The sequence below is a fragment of the Bombyx mori genome, chromosome 9 (genome assembly GCF_030269925.1).
Source record: "Bombyx mori chromosome 9, ASM3026992v2".
Taxonomy (NCBI): Eukaryota; Metazoa; Arthropoda; class Insecta; order Lepidoptera; family Bombycidae; genus Bombyx; species Bombyx mori.
In genome coordinates this window covers 4,770,902-4,783,736 of record NC_085115.1, presented here as the reverse complement: position 1 = coordinate 4,783,736, position 12,835 = coordinate 4,770,902, and the positions used below count along the sequence as shown (strand labels likewise).

At 35.0% G+C, this 12,835-nt stretch overlaps 1 protein-coding gene across 7 annotated transcripts in view; it reads left to right on the top strand.

Annotated features, from left to right (window-relative positions):
- LOC101735549 (uncharacterized) overlaps positions 1 to 12,835 on the top strand; it is a 285,974-nt gene that overhangs the window by 69,579 nt on the left and 203,560 nt on the right. Inside the window, exons 1-2 of one of the 7 annotated variants that reach the window (XM_012689929.3) lie at positions 5,051 to 5,285; positions 10,895 to 11,130. The exons of 1 other annotated variant lie outside the window; for it this stretch is intronic. The gene's annotated coding sequence lies outside the window, so the exon portion shown is untranslated. Of the gene's footprint in view, positions 1 to 5,050; positions 5,585 to 10,831; positions 11,131 to 12,835 lie in introns of those variants that run through there. 5 more of the 7 variants (XM_062670045.1, XM_004925601.4, XM_062670046.1 and 2 more) reach the window with 5 other exon arrangements.

Here is a 12,835-nt window from a genome sequence, read left to right as displayed (position 1 = left end):
AGCTTGAGCCCCGCGAGCTCACCTACACGTCAAGTAGAAGCTGAAATAGCCTCTCAAGGCTATCAGCATAGTTAGAAAAAAATAATTAAATCGGTAACGTAAAAAAATTAAGTAGGTGAGCGCCATGAACCCGTTAAGGTATGCCTTGCGTTACTTTGAATAATCCGTCATCCTTGTTGCTTCTATACGACAACGCTCGACATAATTGGGCACAACAGACGATCTCTGGGCTTCAAGAGCTTAGTAGCTACAAGGTTGAAAGCTTTGTGTCCTCTGCTATACTTCAAAGTTTGGACAGCTCCTTGGCAGGCAAAAAATCGATATCCCAGAGGCAGTAAGTACAAAATCCCGTAAACCTAATTTCTTCAAAAAGGCATTAAAAAATTATCACTGTACTAGCAGAGATGTATCGAAACTATTGGTGCATATTTTGATAGATTACAATAAATAATATTTAAAAAAATAACTTCAACTTTCTAAGTTAATTTTAAAATCATAAATAAATCGACAGTGACCTTATTTGACTACGAATCGAGAAATGGTAATGCCGAAGAGTGATGGTATACGCGGTACTTGGAAGACGGTGGTTCATGGCAACAAACACAGGGATACCTCAAGGATACTGGACTGTCTAGGGCCAGGCTTAGGACCAAGGCCATTATTGTTGGCGACCGTTTGGGGTGTTCAGATAGTGCCCTTTGTGTTCCGGGAGAAGATTTACAAATAAGCATTGTTTATTATATTTAATTTTTCATTTAGCTCACCATCAAAACAATAGTTTGTAATCACATCAACCTAATTGCAGTAACATAATAGCGATTCAATGTTAGTTGATCATAACAATAAGACAATTAGACGTAGTGATAAGAACCATGACAAAACTAATAATTATGTAAGTCGGCGTAATCTTGTCCTATTTACACAAATTTTCTACAATTATTAATAATAGAATCACGAAGTTTTCTTTACTTAATTGAGACATTGAATAGAATTAAAAAGATGTGCTTGAAAATAGTCTGCTGGGCAAGCTTGATGCGCTTGGAAAAATGCAAAACGGAAGCATACTTGGATCCTTCAAATTAGGGCCAATTATCAGAAATTTAAATAGAGCAAACTCAGTAGATATAAACCAGAAGATGGCGACAAGAAAATAGCTAACATACTCAGTGCAAACAGTGCTTCAAATTAGAACTAAGCAACGAGCAAGGGGCAGACTACCGACTTCTTGATGATTACAATAAAGAAATACTTAAAAGATTAGAATATATCACAATGATACCCAGAATAGACCATCTAAATGGAAGCCTGAATTTAAATAAGTTAGGAGTACTATAGATAATAAGCAGTGTAGCAGAAGTGATTTGCCATTTGATGATGAATCCATTTTATTTAAAAAAATTATTGCATTAATAACCATTTCAATTTAAAAAAAACACAGTTTATGTTAGCGCGATCTTCAAAGCAAAATACTTTCGGATGAAGCATAAATAGAAGGTGTTTCTTTAATTAATGCCTGGCTGCCAAGTCCATACTTTTATAGCGTGTAGCTATTAGTGTAATTTTATGGAAAACTACCGATCTGCGATTGAATACAAACAATAATTTGTGGGTATTGGTTTTTGCGGTGAGTGCAAATCATAAGATATGATTGTGTGTTCAAACTCGCTTTTGTTTGATGCTAATATAATATTATTTCAGTTGTTTTTATTTATTTATTAGCGTCGTTGATGGACTCGTGGCTCAGGGTTCATGAGTAAAAGGACTACCGGTATACGGAGGCTTGTTTCCTCGTAACTTTTAAAAATAAAACCGAATCATTTCAAAGCCTCTCGCTACAGTAATTAATTCACTGCTAATTTTTAGCCATTAACAAAGTTTTTCCAGCGATCAAGAATCTTGAATATATTAGCTATGATTTTAAATTAATTAACACGACGATTCCTAGTAAAAATAAGATTAAATCAATCAGCTTACAACGGCAGATGAGTAACCGGTTTAGATACATTGCTAGTCATGACTAAATAAATAATTATGATTGCACGTAGAAAGATCTAGAAAATGAATGAAAACATAGTGGTAGGCGTGCCTTGACTACATTATCAACACGCAGCTGAGTATCGTTTGGCCCATACCTACCACTAATTACACTCGTCCATAAAATTGGACAATGTCAGGGACACAACAGCTAAATTGCATAAACTTTTCTTTTTTTGACTACTGATGGTAGTTCTCTGAAAAAAAAATAACTTTATATATATATATTTATTTATCGCCCTTGTTGGCAGACGAGCCCACTTGACGGTGAGTGGTTACCATCACTCGTGGACGTCATTACTGGTGGTAGTTAAGCAGTAATGCGTTTCGGTTTGAAGGGCGGGGCAGCCGTTGTAACTAACTATACTTGAGACCTTAGAACTTATATCTCAAGGTGGGTGGCGCATTTACGTCGTAGATGTCTATGGGCTCCAGTAAAACTTAACACCAGGTGGGCTGTGAGCTCCTCCACCCCTCTAAGCAATAAGTGTCATTTCAACGAAAATGTTTGAAAAGTCATCGAGTTTCAAATCACGACGGTGCTAAAGAAGGTTTCGCTTCAAAAATCTGACCAGTCGATGTAACGAAAGGACGAAGATGACGTAGCAAGATCAGAAATAATATTATGGCTTATAACGTATGAAACAGGATGAGGGCAGTTAAACTAGGCAACGATGCGGCACGATCATCGGACATAGTAAACGTGACCACTAACTAATGTCACTATTTTAATGCTATCGCTCGTAAATACCTTTCACGAGTTCTTATATGACGCTCTTTGTAACATTTAAAACTAACCAAACGTTTTAAGCCATGAATGCTTTAATTATTTGTCATCAAAAACAAAAAGTGATAATTTTCAAGAATTAGTCATTCTGGGTGTAAAACTCATTGCTATTATCATAAAAGACATATATTGTACCTTTTTTTATATTTTTTATTGCTTAGATGGGTGGACGAGCTCACAGCCCATCTGGTGTTAAGTGGTTACTGAAGCCTATAGACGTCTACAACGTAAACGCGCCACCCACCTCGAGATATAAGTTCTAAGGTCTCAGTATAGTTACAACGGCTACCCCACCCTTCGAACTGAAACGCATTGCTGCTTCACGGCGGACGGCGGTACCTGATATAGTCGATGCTACATACTAAGTTATAAAGGTTTCTCTTAAAGAGCTGTCTTTTTTATTTACCCCGAGAATTAAAAAAATCTAAGCGATCGTCTATTCAGATACCGAAGTAATTCTATTTGAATTGTGAATTTCAAGCAAGATCAAGATTCAAACGAGGCCTTGCACGATCCTGTGTCGACTATTACGACCGAAAAAATTACGAAATACAGTAGGATTTTATTGATGTAGCGGTAACTAGCGTAGAATTGAAGACGTTTGAGACAAAACCTGAATCGCGCTAACGATATTTTCAAGTTAGGATTACATATAATAGAATTTTCGAACTAGGATATTCGAACCGTTGGTTTATTTAACAATGATACCCACTCTATGGAAAATCTTCTCTCGCCAAACCAACAAAATAATGTTTTTCTTTTTTAGTGAATTGATGTGTGAAGATATCCTAGGAAAATAAAATTTGGTGGAAATGATGGAACATTGAAGATGACTTTGTGGATATTAACAGAACAGAATGTGCTCAGATCTTTTTAATTTTCTTTAATTGTATAGATGTTACACAGCCCAACAGGTGTTAAGTGGTTACCGGAGCCCATAGAAATACAACGCAAATGCGCCACCCACCTTGAGATATAAGTTCTAAGGTCTCAGTGTAGTTGCAACGGCTACCCCACCCTTCAAACCGAAACGCATTACTGCTTCACGGCAGAAATAGGCAGGGTGGTGGTACCTACCCGCGCGGACTCACAAGAGGTCCTACCACCAGCAATTACGCAAATTATAATTTCGCGGCTTTGAGTTTTGACTTTGACCTGATCACTACCAAATCTCATCATATCACCGGTTAAGTAATCAATATGAAGACTAGAAGTACAGATTTTTTTAGATAACGAAAATAATAATGAAATTATATTCAACGAAAATTTACGTATTTAACATCATCGCGTAACTGTTAACGGATGCTAATCTTGGTAATTCATAATTTAGTAAGTTTGTTCATTTATGAAAATTATGCAGAGCACGTGTCCATTATCCAGTCATTACAACTAGTCACGTTTTCTGAACTTACCAAAATTCAACGAACGAAATTCTACATTAAAATTAATTATTTGAGGTAGAGGTTATTAGTACTTGTCCTGATAATGTAAAAAGGCATCAAACAAATCTATGGGTGCTTAAAGTTATTTATAGTTAAACAGTTTTAAGTTACTGTTTATAACTGTAAGTTTATTTACTGGTAGTAGGACCTCTTGTGAGTCCGCACGGGTGGGTACCACCACCCCGCTTATTTCTGCCGTGAGGCAGTAATGCGTTTAGGTTTGAAGGGCGGGGCAGCCGTTGTAATTATACTGAGAATTTAGAACTTATATCTCAAGGTGGGTGGCGCATGTACTTTGTAGATGTCTATGGGCTCCAGTAACCACTTAACACCAGGTGGGCTGTGAGCTCGTTCAGTCATCTAAGCAATAAAAAAAAAAGTTTTTTTATCGGAATATTCATTTTAGATCTGTATATAAGTGTATTATAATTTAAACAGGTTCAATTTTATGATTCTCACGTTTTTTACTGGTATTATTTTAGTATTCATTAGGTTCCACAATGATTTTGGATTTTCGTTTCATCAGTAAATCGATTCAAAAGCTAATTATAAATGTTTTAAATTCTACATTCAGCTAGGCATCAACTACATATATGTTGTATAAATCGGATTATTTGTTACAAGTATATTTCGATATGATTGTTCATTACGCATTTCTACCGTCATCAGTGAAGACAAGCGTGCGTTGTAGCTATAGCATCCGATTTTCCGGGCTGCAAAAGGCTTCGACCTTTTTCAAATGGAACTAAAATGTAATTATCGATGTAAACAATTGACAAGCAGGTTGTCGGCATTCGCGCTTCGCACACCGCGCCGTTCGCACGTGCTCTCTGCACAGGTACACAAGACCTAATCACCGCGTATCGTTCGATTTTTTTTTCGCGTTACCGATATCGATATTTTCATTCGAACGCAGCATTGTTCGAGATGCGGTTATCTCGTTGCGAGTCCGAGTGATAAACAGTTGCACTTGACTTTGAGACGTCGGCCCGTGAAATTCGTCGATGAAAAGTGGCTTTCAGGTTTTTTTTTTATATACAGTGAAACGAAACGCTGCGATTTCGGTGGCAGTGCTCATTAGTTCCGGACAATCGTGAATATTTAATGCTTTTGTATTGTTTATTCGGAAAACTCGGGGTTTTCTGCATTTCATTGTCCGTGTGTCATTGTCATGGTGATCGTGAATGCTTGCCTTGTTACACGTAAATGAGTGGAGATTAGCGGAAATAACGATTCAATTACCTTGTCGGGTTCGAAGTTGTGTTTTTCTTTAAGTCCCAAGTATATGGAACGAATCGTCGCACGGTTTGGTTATTGATTGGTAAGATAATACTGCGTTAGTTAATGTTAATGATCATTGCTCAATTTCGATATTAAATTAATAAAAAAAATATCCAAAAACTCCACAGTTCTTCTGTTATGTTAAAATTCTCGTAAATTCTATTATATTAAAACTCGTATTAATCATTGTGCGTGTGAATGAATTTAATTTAAAAATGCTATTGTTATTGCCGTTTTTAAAACACAGTAAATTTTAAATTACGTAACAAAAACTATTCGCGTATAGATACTCAATCAAATAAAAGTTTGAACCATCATTTCTTCATTCGATTTGTTTACATTAAGTCGATCTAACAATGTTTTATAACACTTTTTCTGGCCTCAAGGGTACACGGATCGTTTTCCGCTGGAGTCGTCACGTGCTTGACATTGCGCGCACTCAAACAGAATTGTTTCACTATCAAAATAAAAATCATATTCTGTTTGTATTTGTCATTTCTAGGCGTTGGAAATCTATGTATTTTTTTTAATTCATTCGCTTGAACTTTATTCTGGCATTGACAACATATTGTAATGATAACCTGCTTTGCTTAGTTGCTATGATAAGCTGCTAAAATTGCATGTATTGCTAAGCTAAAATAGGGTCGATTTTCTAACAAGTTATTTAGTTTGTTGTCTCATCGTTTGATAAGGGTGTTTTAAAAATATACAACTAAATAAGAGGTTATTGTATTTCAAATCTAGAATTAAAATAACTAAAAGAACTAAACAAATTCCCTAAATACATTAAATATAACAAAATAATTAAAACACGGACAAAATTATTTGGATATTACAACTGTACTACAATACAAGAAAACAACAGATCAAAGTCTAAAAAAAACTACGCTAATGTTATAACAATGAATGATTATGTCTTCATCCTTACACCGCTTACATATTAAACATTGTCTAAAAATATTTTATTTTCATCGGTGCTACCATAGTCGGCTTATAGCTAATAGAGTTTTAATCCAGACTATATTAAGATAGAAATGATAACAAAATAAATGTAACATATAATTTTTTTGATTAAAATAATAATACAGTACGATCACCAATCTATACAAACACATATATATATATATATATAAATTACCAGCTGACCCGGCAAACGTTTTTGCCATATATAAGATATCTAGGGAATTTCTAGTGTAGAAATAAAAGAAACGAATTTATTGTAAGTATGTAAGGATGTGGTAAATGAGTGAAAGAGACATGTAGCGCTGTGAAAGATGAGGGAATATAAAAATAACAAAACCTCATTCAACTACATAATTCCAGATTATATAAAAAATATATATATATTAGGGGTGGACAACCCTTATCACTTAGGGGTCTGAAAAATACATAGTAACCGATTCTCAGACCTACTGAACATGCACATAACATTTCATAAAAATCGGTCAAACCATTTTAGAGGAGCATGGTAACTAACATTGTGACACAAGAATTTTATATGTAAGATATAAAAAAAAAATCAAGTATCATAACAAATAGGAAAATCAAAGATTGTAAGGTGTTTGATAAAATTTCATCAACTCGAGAAAAAATCCTTCGGCCCCTGTAGATTAAACACGTCGCATTGAAAGGGGCGGAGGTGCGAAGGTCGTAAAATATAATACCATAAACCGGTACTCTAAGGTCAATATTGTCTACTGTCCTCAATGAATAATCATAGATTGCATTTATTGCTTAGATGGGTGGACGAGCTCACAGCCCACCCGGTGTTAAGTGGCTACTGGAACCCATAAACATCTACAACGTAAATGCGCCACCCACCTTGAGATATAAGTTCTAAGGTCTCAGTATAGTTACAACGGTTGCCCCACCCTTAAGCCGAAACGCATTACTGCTTCACGGCGGAAATAGGCGGGGTGGTGGTACATACCCGTGCGGACTCACAAGAGGTCCTACCACCAGTAATTACGCAAATTAAAATTTGGAAGTCAATCGTGAAGCATTTGGTAAGTACGTATTTCATTAGAAAAATTGGTACCCGCCTGCGGGATTCGAACACCGTTGCATCGCTAGATACGAATGCACCGGACGTCTTATCGTTTAGGCCACGAAGACTTCTAGCTGTCCTAGAGATGCCGCAGTAACGCTAGCGAGCAATCGTAATTGAGACATTGAGGTATGCGATAAACCGCCGAATGCATTGCATTTGGAATTCTTGATTGTATTTGCGCAAATTTGGGTACTTACCCAGTATCAAGATTATCTATGTCCCAAACAACAAAATGTAGTACAAATTCAATGTCAACATCATCGAGCCCTAAAACGTACTAATAAAGGCCATGTTAAAATTAGAGCTGAAAAATAATTAGACAAAGTCAAATAGCACGTGACAGCGAGGTTAGCGCATACGAGATACGTTGAATTGTTTAGGAGGATTCATTCCAATGTTTGCTGACACGTCGTGCTACGCAAACCACTCCATCAAAGCTATTTACACATGTATTTTTTTTATCGCCGCTCTTTCATTTCACGAAAACATATTTAAAATTCAGACACGATAAACGGAGTTAACCTAAAGAGTAAATTTGCTGATATATTAATTTACAAATTTTTTGCTGTTGGTATTTTGACTTATCAGTTTTAAATGCAAATAACATTCACAATATCTGTATGCTAATTGTAATACGTTGATGTATACACATACGTATTTAGGGCATTTACGTTATTCATTATTTCATCGAAAAATTCGACATGAAACTTAATATTATTATAACATCAGTCCGTTGAATTTCTCGCCGGATCTTCTCAGCGGGTCGTGATTCCGATCCGGTAGTAAATGCATTTGCGAAGCAGCTTCCTTGAGTTGTCAAGTTAGCAAATTCCGCTTCTTCTGGCTAAGTTCATGTTCACCCACCCATCCTAGACAAGCTGGAAAAGCTTTCTAGCCACCACTAATTCGTCCACATACAAAAGACTTTAGATATAATAAAGTCGATTCTGTCACCGCATTTTAGATATGACGTCAAAAATTTGAAATCTCGGGAAACGTTTTAGGAAAATGGCTTAGTAACTCCAAAAGGTCGTCACATTCTAATGCGTAATTCATCAAAATCAATACGCATTTAATAGCTGAATGGTACATTAAAATTTTTAAGTGACTTATAATGACGCGTCCAGTTTTTGCACTACACAAATTGCGGAACACGCTGGAATCAATGGCCAGAAATATCTAAACTACATTAAATCTACAATATTTATACTTAATATTCAATCATGTAATAGATACACCTGTTTAACTGGTTTGACACTAACATCAATACCAACTTCTCACGCAAAATCATAAATAATGTAACGTTTTCGAAGAGAGTAAGTAGCCAGTCGTTTTACTCTTGCAAGGCAGCACATACCATAAAGAAAATTTACTTTGAATGATTATTTATTTTGAAATGGAGGGATCGCAGTTGATTCAAAGACCTTGTTGCTTATCTAGGATGTATGGACGAAATTAAGAGCTCGGGTTTAAAGGGTTGCTACTAGTTCTGTGAGTACGGTGACCTTTGCCTACTGTTACCACTGGTTGATCCTTAAGAACGTTTCTGGGATATCAAGGGTGACTAGCTTCTGCTTGAGCTGTATTAACTTTAAATCAAAGGGATTTCATGTGCTTATTTAGCTAGCTAGCTATCCAAGAAACAGTAAATGCGTTATTTGTGGATCGGCTATCTAAAGCAAACAGAAGTCGCAACTAGAGTCATGTCGCATTCGTATAATTTATTATTATTATTTTATTATTATTTTTCTATAGCATTTCCATTCGATTCTTTTTCTTTCGATACTCATTTAAGTTTAGCTCTTTGTAGCATCCTATGTATGTCATGCTCGTATATCAGCAACTGATTTAAGCTGAAGCAACACTAGTACTTCGAAACTAACACAACTGGTATTGTGTCAAACATGCCTGCATGTTTGCCAATCTTGTTAGGTTACTCTTCATTTCTTTAGTTACGAAGATGATCGCACGGTTCGAGTGGTTTTAAATGGTCAACGTTGCCCACAAACTATTGTGAATGCCGCCAGACACCTTAAAACCTTTGAGACTCTGCAATACGTAATTATTGCACTACATAGAAAATAATTAATATCTTAAATAATATGTGAATGTATTAAGCGGGAAATCCTAAACGTTTGTCATAAACAATAATATGTGAGTCCTAACATATATTTTTTTCCTGAATGAATTGCTAACACAAACAAAAAGGCATTACGTGTTCTGTTACAAATTTTTATGACAGTTTTCATACCGATAAACTACATATTGGCTACGAAACAATCATCAATTTTACTAAAATTTCTATTAAGTTTTCGTGCAAATAAAGAGTAGTATTTTTAGGGTTATAACTGGAAAAACTGACCAATTTTTTTTTAAGCTTTCCTAACATAAAAATATGCTTTTTACTCAATTAGCTATAGAAAATTGACATATAAATTCATAGTCCACTAAAGGCTTAAAGATTAACGGTGCCCTTTGATTGAGATCAAATCAAAGTGAAGTTTAATTGATTATTTTATTTCTTTGTTTGATAGGTGAGATCGAAATTTCAACTGTATTATTTATTATACACATGTATAACGACAATCTCGTATTCCTAACCCGAAGCCATGGTTTGGCTGGTTCGTGCAGAAATAGATACGAAGATTAGTACCTACTTGTGTTCACAATAAGCGCTTCAATCAGGAAATGTTCACGCTCGTATTTTTCTATCTAATCTTCAGGTGTCACGAAAATCTATACTTATCCGTCGCGTTTGCTTTGTCACATGCATATCGGATACCTGTGGCAATATGCAAATCCGACAAATTCTTTGCATTCAATTTTAAGCATCCATGACATTCGTACACTTACAAATAGGTGGTTAGTCGAATAGATGTCTTAAGACAATTGCATAAAACACTATATTAAGATAAGGAAAACAATAAATCATATTTTCATTTCAAATGGATTAGAGATGACATAGAGGCACATTTTAATAACAACCTGCTTATATAATATGAAGCTAAGAATTCCAAGTAAAATCTTGAAATTCTTAACATAAGGTATAGACTACATGTCATTGATTAATTAATACAGTTATATTATTATATTTTCAGTAAGACCAAAGTACGACCTTGACATGCCCTAAACCTCACTTTCATAGGTCGTTTTGCTAAAATATGTTCGTTAACATACAATCAATCCAATTAACTGATGAGGGTTTTGTGTACTAAATAAATTAAGTTCCAAATAAAGCACTGCCACAAGAATCAAAGCCAAAAATTAAACAACAACGAATCTTTTTATTTATTTAATTAGGACTGAATTTTGTTTAACATAACGCGAACAAACGAACGACAACAGCGAACAATAGACAAAAAACAAAAGAGGAATAATTCGATCGCATACCAACCGTTGAAAGTGAAACAGTTCAGTGAAGTGATGTGATTGCGGATTTGTTTCGGTCGTCGGTCCCCGGTAAAAACTGGAGGTCGACACTTATGACGTGTCAGTTGTCGTGGAGCTGACAACAGATGTCATCCCGGACGAGGGAGGTGAGTTAAGATACACGCTGACAATATTAGCACGATTTTGGAACGAAGTTTCTTATGGGACGATGCGGAGGGACCCTAACCGGGAAAAAACGTCCGTAACGTAAGATTTTTATTAGTAATGCACACAGTGTACGACTTAACTTTGTAATAGTAATAACGTACAAAAAATTACATATTTTTTTATCATTCAATGACCACGATCTCAGAGCGTTCGTTTGCGCAATAAACTAACCTAAGCAAACAACCGTGAATGAAGTGTACCACAATAAGTTCGCACGTTACCAAATGACCGTGGGTTGTTGCGAAACCTCCAGTTTTATTTTCTTTATACCTCGAATAGAACTTAAAATTAATATTTTTATAATAAGAAACTTCGTGCCTATCCGACGTCCCACGACACCACACATCTTTTTATTTATTACAAGTTTATACAATTAAACTTAAGAATTGAAGTGGCTAAATTTTTTTAAGAAAATTATTTTTCAACTTTGAACTACTCATAAACATGTATTCTATCAGTTTATAAAATTAAATTTAAATTTTAGTCTAGAAAAGGTCAAAGGTCACTTTCCGTTTATTTTAAATAAAGCGCATAAGGTAAGCGCTTTAAGGCTTAAAGTATATGTTAAAATCGAAACTGAAAAATTACAATTTTTTTATTATATTTTTGGCGTATACCAAAAAAACAAGAATTAATAATTTTGTATTAAGCCACTTCGATTCTAAAGGTACAATATGTTGACAAGGAACATTTGGTCATTAATACACAACAGATTGTTTGGATTACGAAAGTCGTGGTCAGTCGTGGGAGGAAAACTATAAAAAAAAGCCTTAGGTATCCCAAAGCGCGCTTTGAAAATCCTCTTAATGTTTTAAAGCTTGCTCCAATATTTTCACTACCATAAAAATACAGATGATGATCATTAGGTAAACCTTAAATAGAATTGTAATACACCCTATAAAAAATGCTTTTACAACACTAAAAAAAATTGTCAGAACTTATGGACATTGAAGATTGTACAAAATCTTTTTAATAAAATTGTTTTACCGACCCTTTTGTGAATAAAATCTTATGATCGGAGCTTAAAGCTGGTGTGTACTTTACCTCGCCGTAATTACGGGAACCGGAGATATGTGTACCAATCAAACCGCATTTTTATACAGCCATCGTACCAATATATGTTGATCTCCCGTTTAACCGTCTACAGCGGTGGATACATGTTTATTTATTATAAAACTGCTCATATCATTTCTTCCGTTACGTACATGATCTACTATATAAGTATATACTTATATAATGTGTATTGTAGGCCCGTATGACTATCTCTGCCAATTTCTGTGGCGAAGCATTCATAGGTTCCTATTTAAAGGTTGCAATGTACAATTGAAGACTATGATGTCTATCGACTCCAGCAATAACTTAACACCAGAATGTCCGACCATAAAAACAATTAAAAAAAATGTGTGCGTGTACTAGTGTACACACGTAAGAAGTGAAACTTGTTTATGGCCTTATTTTTCGAAAAATGATCTACATGCAACTTTCTAGAAATTGGTTAAATAAAGTTAAATTAGATAAAGTTTAAACAAAAGGATTTTATTATCATAGACATGAATACAAAAAAGTTAAATTAGATAAAGTTTAAACAAAAGGATTTTATTATCATAGACATGAATACAAAACAGATGGCGCGTAACGGAAAAA